General features: G+C 51.2%; 1 long non-coding RNA gene across 1 annotated transcript in view; it reads right to left on the bottom strand.

Annotated features, from left to right (window-relative positions):
* Positions 1-2,244, bottom strand: part of LOC109299573 — an 8,166-nt gene extending 5,922 nt beyond the window's left edge. The window contains exons 1-2 of the long non-coding RNA XR_002097917.1: positions 2,232-2,244; positions 69-75 (exon numbers count right to left, since the gene is read on the bottom strand). This is a non-coding gene — a long non-coding RNA (uncharacterized LOC109299573). The remainder of the gene's footprint in view (positions 1-68; positions 76-2,231) is intronic.
* Between the last annotated feature and the right edge of the window lie 8,072 nt (positions 2,245-10,316).

Here is a 10,316-nt window from a genome sequence, read left to right as displayed (position 1 = left end):
GTTGCAGCTGTCTTCACCTCTGGCAAAGCCCCAGGCTTCAACAGATTACCTGCTGAGTTCTACAGTACCTTCTGGCTTCTCCTTGACCTCTGCCTTCTGTGTTTTCCAGGAGAACTCCGCTGACAAGGTGGTACCAATCAGCTGCCACTAAGCAGTGCTCATGCTGCTGCCCAAGAAGGGAGACCTTAGCTGCACTGAGAACTGGTGGCTGGTCTCCCAGCTGTGCACTGACTACAAGATTCTGGCCAAAGTGCTGGTGACCCATTTCTGCACCACCATGGCCTCTGTCACTGGGCCTGAGCAGAGCTACTGCATGCTGGGCAGGACAATCCAAAATAACCTGTTCCTGCTGTGCAACCTACTCACAGCCAGTGAACTCTTCAGCCTGGACATCAGCCTCATCTCTCTAGATGAGGAGAAGGCGTTAGATTGGGTGAGCCATGCCTACCTCTTCTAGACTCTGGAGGCCTTTGGCTTTGGACCCCTCTTTGCTGGGGCCCTCCACATCTTGTAGGAAGACACCTTCAGCCTGCTCAAGGTGAATGACGTGCTCTGTGCCCCATTTCTCACATACAGGGGCATTTCTCAGGGTTCCCCCCTGTTAGGCATGCTCTACGTCCTGGCCATCGAGCAACTGCTGCACATGCTGTGGCGCTGCCTGAGTGGTGTGGCCCTGCCAATGGCCATGGACCCATCCACTGGCCTTCTGCTCCAGCTCTTGGTGTATGTAGACGATGTGACCATGTTCCTCAGCACCCAGGAAGATGAGTGGGCTTTGATGGACTGCCAGTTCCGAGCGTGCCTCTTCAGCCCATATCAACTGGGCCAAGAGTGATACCCTGCTGCTCAGCACATGGACCAGCACAACCCCCCAGATTGTCTGGGGGGTCTCACCTCATGCTGTGAGGTCATGAAGGTCCTGGGGGTGTTCCTGGGGCCACCAACCTTCATGGTGTGCAACTGCAATAGCCTTGACAAGGGGGTGGAGGCCCACCTGCAATGGTGGTGCTGGCGCCTACCCAACCTTTCCTACCATGGATGGGTCCTCATCACAAGCAGCCTGGTGGCAGCAACCCTGTGGCACTAGTGCACCATACTCAACTTGCTGCTGGACCTACTCGAGAGAGTCCAGCGCCTCCTGGTAGATTTTTTCTGGGATGGGCACCACTGGCTCTCACAAGCCACCCTTTACCTACCTGTTGTTGAGTGGGGCCAGAGGCTGGACAACCTGGTGAACAAGGTGGCCACCTTCCATCTGCAAGCCCTTCAGCAACTACTCTATGCTGAGGTACCTGCCATGGCAAGAAATGCTGTACCAGTTCCTGCAGAGGGTGGGGACACTTGGCTTCAACTGCGAGCTCTTCCTGCCGGACCTCATACTCCTGAACTGGGTGGTGCTTCTGGTCTTCTACCACAGCATGGTGCAAGCCTGGCAGGCCACCTTCCACCTCCAATCCAAGACCCAGTGCCTACAGTTCCTGCAGCAGCTAAGGGAGCCCCTGGTGCACAACCCAGCCCTATGGCACCCTGTACCAAGCCTAGGCTCCACCAACCTCACAGCCACCCTCATCTGGGCATGCGTCCTCTGCCTGGGCCATCTCCTTGACCCCACTTGGTTGGCTTGGCTCTTGCCCAAGGCCCTGATGGCCCGGATGGGCATGTGCTCCATCTGCAGTGTGAGCTGTCTCCTTCCTGAAATCCAAACTGCCCTCCCCACTGGAGGCAGCAGCCACCCTGGATGACCATCTCTGGGCATGCCAGGTCCCCCTCACCATGGATGCCCTGAGCGAGGCCTTCCCCAGCTGTGGTCAGTGACCTGAGCAGCAGGCCTGGCACTCTGCTCATGCTGTCTATGCCTCCTGACAGTGACATGGGTTGCCCCTTTGCTTCCCTACCCTGTAGAAGGCTGTAAGCCTAAGTGGATCACGTCCCAGGTGCTGGCAGGCCTCCCTGATACACCGTGGCAACAGCTTCTGGGACCGCCAGATTCTCCACTGACCCACCTGGCTTGGCACACACTGTATAAGCTGTGAACTATCAAGAAGACTGGCAACCTGCAGTAGCAGCTGCTGCATGGCATCCTAGCCACTAGCACATTTGTGACCTACTTTGACCGAGCCGCCTCAACAGCCTGCCCCTTCTGCCCTGGGGGCATTGAAGAGAGCTCTTTAACACCTTCCTTGACTGTACCCACCTGCGGACACTCTTTGTCACCTGTGAACTGCCACTACAGGTGCTGGGCAGGATCCTTTTGGAGAACACCTACATGTGCTCCTATAAGTATCGGGAGGCCAAGAGGGTTGCCATCTGCCTGGCCAACTTTCTGTTGGGTCAAGCAAAGATGGCTGTCCTTAAGAGCTTTTGCAACTGACTTGCCAGGACCAGCTCAGATGATGCCCTGTGGCTTTTTGGCCTCCTGGTGCAGGCACACCTCTTGCTGGAGTTTGGGCATGTTGTACTCCAGCGGGTGGTGCCCACCTTTGAGGCATGCTGGGACACTGGCCTTTCCCCCATTCCTCCCTGTCGCCCCAGTCCCACTATAGGCCATCCCAAAGTCACAGAACTCTGTCAGGCTATTGTATCCAAGAAGCCCAGAAGTGGGGTGCTAGGTGCATGGATGGAGGAGTGTGGGAGAACAATGAATCACCCTGCTCAGACTGCTCAAAGCACGGGGCCCCAGGCTGCTAATTGCTTGAGTGGTTTCTTTCTTTCAGCACTGGGCAGACCAGTCACATACCCCCACTCCCCTGTAATCCTTGCTTTACAGGAGAAGCATTTCAGTTCTGTGTCTGTGCAGGCACTGTGCTTCGTTTTCACTGGTGAAAGTCAGCTGGGCCCAAATGGATGAGCTTTGTCACTACAGGAAGTACTTGGACTTATGACACAATTGGATCCTGAAAACTACATCTTAAGTTGAAACATTGTAACTCAGAACTGATTTTCCCATAGGAAACAATGTTATAAATGGGGGATTTTTCCTGAAGCAAGGCCCAATATCCTATTGTCACCAAAAATAACCCAGAATGTTGTACTGAATCAATTATATATGAGTAATATAGCTACATGAATGTATTTATATTATAAATAGCAATCATATTGATTTGGAAGGACTTTTTTGAGGTGTCTTTGCTGGACTTTTTGAAGGGCTCTTGCCTGAGAAGACTCCAGCCAAGAACCCTTCAAAAAATCCAGTCAACTTGGCTGCAGGTTTTTCTGGAGTCTTGTCAGCTTAAAGTGTCCAAGGAAGTTTGGACAGATGTTCTCCAGAGAGATGGGTGACACATCTACTTGTTTGCTGGCATCACATTGTATCAAGTATTGTAAAGTCAAAACTGACATCAGGAAGTTGAAACAGGGTGTCAATTTATAAACACTGCAAGTGTGAAACGTTGTAAGTCAAAACTTTGTAAATCAAGAACTGTCTGTATTCCTGGTGGAATGCCAGCCAGTATGCCTTGCTCCTGCTACACCTCTGGGAGGTGTTTGGAACCTCAGGATCCATCTCTTTTGAAGACATGCAGGGGAAGCTCAGGTTGCCATTCATTGTGAGAGTCTGTCTCATGTGCTACCTGTGGCTCCAGTATGAGCTAACATGTGCAGATGAGTTTACAATCACCACAATTAATGACATAATGCTGAACCTGTGACCTAACACCTGACTCAACGGAAGGTTCTCCACACTCTGGCTGCTTAAGAAGAGTCTTGCATTGTACTGCCTTTGGCTTTCCAGCACCATTTTTCTGCTTTGAATATACCAGGAGTGGATGGGGAGTAGGGGTTACTTCACTTTCAGGAGCTGGGGTATGGAGGGCATTGTCTGGGACCAGGATGGGGACATGATTGAGGGAGTAGGGTGTGGAGGTTGCTAGGGGTTTTGGTACAATGCTTGTATGTGCTGTGAGACTCAGGCTGAAGACCAAAGTTAGCAATAGTGCTGTAAATGTCATTGCTTTACACAAAACACTGAAATTTACACAACTGTCAAAACCAGACAGAAGACCAGCTCCTTTGCATCTGGGCTTGTGTCTCCATGTGATGATGGAGGCCAGGCAACAGGGCACACTTCCACTTGCATTGTAAGCCATCCAGGACTTCAGATGTCCCCAGCTGGCCATCATGGGGCTTCAGCACACCCAGAGCCCATGGCTGTGGCCACTAGGGACCTTCTCCATTGCCATGGGTAACTGGGGACATTTATTTTCCATGAGAGAGGTAGGAGAAGGGAAGGGCTCAGATGTCAACCATAATGCTAGTACAGCACCTGGCCAGGCTGGGCACTGAAATTGGCAAGGAAGGCATTGTGGGCTGGGGCACTAGGTGGCATGGACATGGGCTGGCTTCCCAACCTGAGGTTTCTGTGGGTGCCAGACTCAGGCAGGGGGTTTGAAACCCCACTGACAGCCCCTGGATGAATGCCCACTGTCATGTAGCTGCCACAGCTTGGCACACTCTCCATGCATCATAACTGGCCTTGATGGCTGGTGAAGGGCCTTTATTAGCCACACCCAACCAGCCCAGCTTTGCCAGCCCCGCAGCACCACAGCACTCATGGTCAGTTTCAGCAGCTGGCTCCGCTGTCAAACTGACAGGGGCAGGGAGAGGGGGACTGTTGGAAGGGTTTTGAGCCTAAGTCTTGCAACCCCAGAGACCCCATCCCAGCCAGCCAGACCATGTCTGCATCACCTGGTGCTGGCACTGAAATTCCCCACTACACTGGTCCTGACAGTGGCTGAGCTGGCTGACAGAAAGTGACAGGGAGGGGCTCCAGGGGAAGTCTCTGAGCTCCCACCCTGGTCCATCACCCTTGGGACTCCAGCCCAAACTCCTCCATTCCCTGTCATGATTGCCCCTCCAGGTTACTTTACCTCTTTCACAAACCTCCCCTGCTCCTGAATGCCTCCAAAAGTTTGTTGCTTTATGTCAATGGAAAGAGGGACTAAGTTATGACACAGGTCATGTTCAACAGCTTCTATTTATTAAACACAAGAAAAGTCTGGCAACTGCAACATTGTCAACTGAGGCATATCTCTTCAATGATATCTTCTAATGATCTCACAATTTTTGTGGAGGATGTATGCAGCCATGATGAGGTGTGGCACATTTTCCTCCTTCATCTCAAGGCATAGGCTGTGAACCAACTAAACACACCTTGAGATGGCTAAAGGTACACTCCACAGGTATGCAGCACCTGTTCAGGAAATAGTTGAAGTGCTCCTTTTGGTTGTCCAGCTGCCTCATGTAGGATTTCATAAGCCAGGGCAGGTAGGGGTAAGCTGGGCCCCCAGTAATGATGGGAGAGAAGATGACAGTGCTGATAATGTAACTGGGGACTCCTGAAGACTACCACTCACTTTCCATCCTCTGTGTGGTGGAGCAGGGAGTTGCAGAAGATATGGTTATCATGGATGCTGCCCACCCAGACAACAAATATGTTGTGGCCCTGGTAGTAAATAATGTCCTGCAGGATGATGGAGAAGTAGCCCTTATGGTTTATGAGTGCTTGGGTGCCTTGGGGCGGGGGGCAGAGGATGGGGGTGTGGGTGCCACCCATGGTACCCACACAGTTGGAAAAGCCCATGCAGCAGAAGCTGGTGACCACCTCCTGCAGGTTCATGAGATGGATAAAGTGGTTGTGGCACAGACAGGTCAGGACATGGATGCATATGCAATTCATGAGGGAGAGCATTCACTCTGGGGCTCTTCTTAAAACCACAGGGCAAGGCAAGGGGGAGGATCTTGGGTGATATGGTAGGGCTTGGGTGCATGTTTGCCCATGCTAAGCAGCCAAGCAGGAGTGGCCTGTGTGTTTGGCTGTGCTCAGCATTCTATGGCAGCCCAGGGTGTCAGCAGGGAATACCAAGAGGCATGAAGAGTTTCCCCCCCTACTTGTGTGCCTCAGCCAGTGCAGGCTGCCTGCATGTCCACCTCCCCAAAAGACAAATGTATATATGTTTCACTCCCTAAAGTAGGCCACTTACAGAAAACTGGATGACTTAGATCAATTCCTCCCCCAGCTTTTTGAATGTCTGTATGTGCCCTAAGAAAGCTACATGATACATGAGATATATGATGCAGCACACATGAAATAATCATGGGAAGTAGACTCTTCCACAGAGATCCAAAGTGCAGCAATCTATAGAGTTCATTGTGGAGGAATAAGGAAACAGGACCTTTCCATGCCTGAACAAATTGTTGAAATTAAAAACAAAGAAAAAATATTTTGAACAACAACTCTAAAAGAAGGGATCTGAATCAGAATTTAAGACTGGAACCCCTAATTTCTGGTTTCTTATCTTACCTCTCAAGATTACTTCAGACATTGGAAATTAACTTAAATGCTTTGCCTCAACTTCTCCACTTGAAAAATTGGGGATAACTATTACTCTGCTGTATGGCAGAGTGTTAGCAAGGAGTACTTCATTAGTAGGATGATGTAACAGAGCTCAGAGTGTACTCTGTTACTCCCAGGGGCATGGGAAGCAGCAAGGCAGCCTGAAGTTGGTTATTCTCCCAGTCAGGCCTAATTACCTGATTGGGAACAGGGCCCAGATATTCACTGTAAGAGAAGGGCCCTGAACAGCAAAGCCAGCAGCCTCCTGCTAGCATCTGGGAGAACACCACCTGGCTGGAGCTGCTGCTTGTGACATCTTGGAAGTAAGGGCAGGAGCTATGGGGATGGCTGGAGGCTCCTGGTCCTGGGGCATGACCTAAAACTACATCCTGCTGGGACTTGTTGGTGTGGTGGGATTGCTGATGGCAGGGCAGTTTCCAGGAATGCCACACCTGGGGCCTCCCCATTGAAGGGCAAGTATGGGTTGCCAGAAATCCTCAGCCACCACTGCCTTGTGGGTGACCCTGTGGAGGGAAAAGGCTAGGGAGTGCACCCTGAAAAAGAAAGCAAGAACCCAGGCTTACTGTGAGCTCTGAGGTGGGGTCCTGGCCAGGTGAAGTGGCCAGAGACTGTGCCAAGACTCACTGAGATCTCTGAGGCTGCTGAGTGTGTGGCTCCAGGTGGGTGGGGCCCTGAGCCTGTGAGGAGCTCCTGGGGTGAAGGGATAAAGGGGTTGTAGCCCAGTGTGAGGCAGAGGATGAAGCCCAGCGTAGGACAGGGAAGGGAGCTTGGAGCCCTGAGCAATGGACTGAAGGAGAGCCCAGTGTTAGGGCATAGTGACTGTGAGCTCCAGTGGGGAATAAGAGTCCCATGTGAGACTCTGGAGCGTGGGTCACAGTGTGAGGCACTGCAATAATATGGATGCCATGGGACACAGTATAGGGGAGGTCAGAGCCATATATATAAGCCCTTGGCATCAGGTCAAGTAAAAGGGTAGCTTCCTACCTGATTGTCATCATTCAGTTGTATCATGTAAGGTGTGGTGGGCAAAGTAGGTGGGCAGTTTGCCCTGAAGCAAGTGGGTGGGCCTACATTTAGACCAGCCCCAGGATGCCCACTTGTTACAGGTGACCGTATATTCTAGTTTGGTGAGGACATTCCCAAATTCCATAGGCTGGTCCCGGCCACTTGGTCAAAAGTCCTGGGCTGGAGTCTACTGGGGAAGCAGAGTGATGTGATACACCAGCAGGCAGGCATGTCCTCCTGCCTTGCTCCTGCACAGCAGCAGTGGTGCCTGCCCACTCACCTGGTGCACCATACTCTTCTGTCTCCCTGCCAGACTCCAACCTGGGACTCTGGTCCACCACAGCTGCTTGGTCAAATCTGGGGCTGTCCTGTCCAAACCAGGTTGTATGGTCACCCTATTCATTAGTGTCTGAATAACACTCCACGTATGGATGCTAAATATACCACTGTGCATCATTGTGTCTACATGTGACCTGTGGCAGGACACTGTTTGTGTCTGCCACTTTAAGGGCCTGAAGCCAGAAGCTGCTGCTTAGGGCAGCCATTTTAGATCCAGGGCTGCCCATATATACCAGGCATTTTGCTGCTGGGAGACTAGGCAACAAAATTGCCTAGCTGCAGATGTCAACTGGAGGGAAGGACAGGAGGTACAGGATTGGTCAGGAGGCTCCTGGTCCTGGGCATGACCTAAAACTGCATCCTGCTGGGAGTGGGTGGCCTGATGGGGCTCTCAGTGTTGTGGGAGCCCCCAGGAAATGCCAGGCCAGTTACCACTCTGGTGAAAGGTGGATCGGGGCACCTTAACCCCAACTTCCACGTTCAGGTGCGTCAGGTGACGCCAGAGGTAGAGGGGGCCAGGCACGGCTATGGTCACCTGAGCCCACCCAAAGAGGGAAGCCCCGAGACCCCAAGTTGAGGGGGCATTGTGGAGCCCTCTGTAGAGGGGGACATAGTGTAAGATCTCAGGGTATCACTATGACCTGCTGGTCCGGGGGGGAGTGAGAGTCCCCTGTGAGACCCTGGAGCACCAGTCATGGTGTGAGTCACCCCATCTCCCCACATCTAGGAAGGGGAACCCAAAGACAGTGTGAGGCTAGTGAGGCCAGAGGTAGCGTGCCCCCTCAACTGGCCCATGCTGGGGCCAGGACCAAGAAGGTCAAAAGGGCTAGGTGCCCACTGCGAGGGGCACCCAGAGCTGTGGGCCTGGGACCCTGCCTGGCCTTGGAGGTGAGGCCAAGGCTTGTGTGTGGCTGAAAGAGGAGCCAGCTACTAGGAGCTCAGCAGCCTGAATGAAGCCACCATAGACTGCCTGAGGGTCAAAGGAAGGTCCTGCCAGGAAGATTCTGGAGCCTAGTATGGGGCTGGTGTGATGATAACATCTGGATCCCATCTGCAAGGCATGGGCAGCAGTGTATGGGAGGTACGGAGCCGCAGATAGCACCCCATGGCATTGGGGCAAGGAATGGGCAGCTTCCCATTTAATTAACAATTATTTAATTAATTACTTATCATCAAGGCATGGCGGGTGAAAAACTGGGTGGTTAGCCCAGAAACAGGTGGGCAGGCCACAGGGCAATCAGCCCCAAGAAGACCCCCTATTACAGTGACCCATTTGTTTTTTTGATCAAGTTTGCCTTTGGAACATTAAGTTTTATCAAAATTGAATGTTTTTCAGAATATTGCCAGAGAGAGAAAGTGTAAATGGAGTTAATGTCAACATCTGTTTTTGTTTGTTTCAATAAAATTAAAAGGCTTTGTTCTGACCTGAGCATTTAATTTAGACCTTTAACATTATATTTAAGGTTTCATAGCATAGGACTATATTTATAAGATAAATATTTACTTGGTTCCAAATTTAATTATATTGGATTTCCTATTTCACAGAAACTTTTAGTATTTCAGCTTTGTGTTCTGTTTTGAAACATAAATGAGTCTCAAGTGTCAAATCTTAAAACCCCAAATCTACCCAGGGACAGAATTTAGGACAGACTTCTGTTTCTGAACAGCCAGACATATAATCATCACTCTGTATAGCATCTTGGTGAAGCTTGTGGTATACAAATAACTCCTTATTATGTACTGGAACTTTATATAAATAGCTATTTACATCAAAGAGGTGACAGTCTCACTAATGCCTTTGTCCCTAGCTTTCTTTCTGTCCTACCACACCAGGAAGTTCTTGCTGGCCTCACACAGACTGCCTCCTGGTATGCCATGCTCCTTGGAAGCTCTGGAGGCACGTACACATACATGCCTGATGTCTGCTCCAGTGCATGCTAATTAGTACGCCTGCTGCATTGTCATGTGTATTCAGTGTCCCCATACTTCAAAATGGTGGTGGGGGTGCTATAACTAAAGCTTGTCAAAAGTGCCACCACTGCCATTTGGAAGAGCAGGATGCTAAATGCATGAGATGCTGTGAGTGCTTTAATTAGAACAATTCCTGAGAGCTGCTCTAAATAAAGCATCCCTCCTCCACCTGGAAGTATGTGTAAAGATGACTTGGGATTACAAGAAGATTTTGTGACTAATACAGATGTTCAAAAGCCCAAAGCAAAAGCAGTCTACATTTTATGCTTGACTGTAAGCACCATATGTTTGTTCAGGAGTGAACAGAACAGACATTTGCCCTTTTGTGGGGGTGGCCTGCAGCCTGCCTGCACTCGCCAAGGCCAGAAGACTGGATGCTCTACTGCATGTCTCCCAGCAGGTTGCTGAAGAATGCCAAGCCCAGCTGAGCAGCTGTGATTGGATAGTGGGGACCCTCGCCTCAGCCCCTACCAGCAGTCAGCTTTCAGTGGTGACAAGGGGGGCCAGAGACTCCCACCCTGGCCCCGGCCATCCCAGACTCAATCCAACACAACTGCGGGGGCCAGCTCAGCCCCCAGCTCAGCCCCTCCTACCCCACCAGCATCAGCTGTCAGCACCAGTGGAGGAGGGGAAAGGGAGGGAAGGTCAC

This window comes from Gavialis gangeticus, unplaced genomic scaffold (assembly GCF_001723915.1).
Source record: "Gavialis gangeticus isolate Ggan-Ray unplaced genomic scaffold, GavGan_comp1, whole genome shotgun sequence".
NCBI lineage: Eukaryota > Metazoa > Chordata > Crocodylia > Gavialidae > Gavialis > Gavialis gangeticus.
The sequence above is the reverse complement of the archived record's forward strand: the minus strand, read 5'-3'. Positions and strand labels throughout refer to the sequence as shown.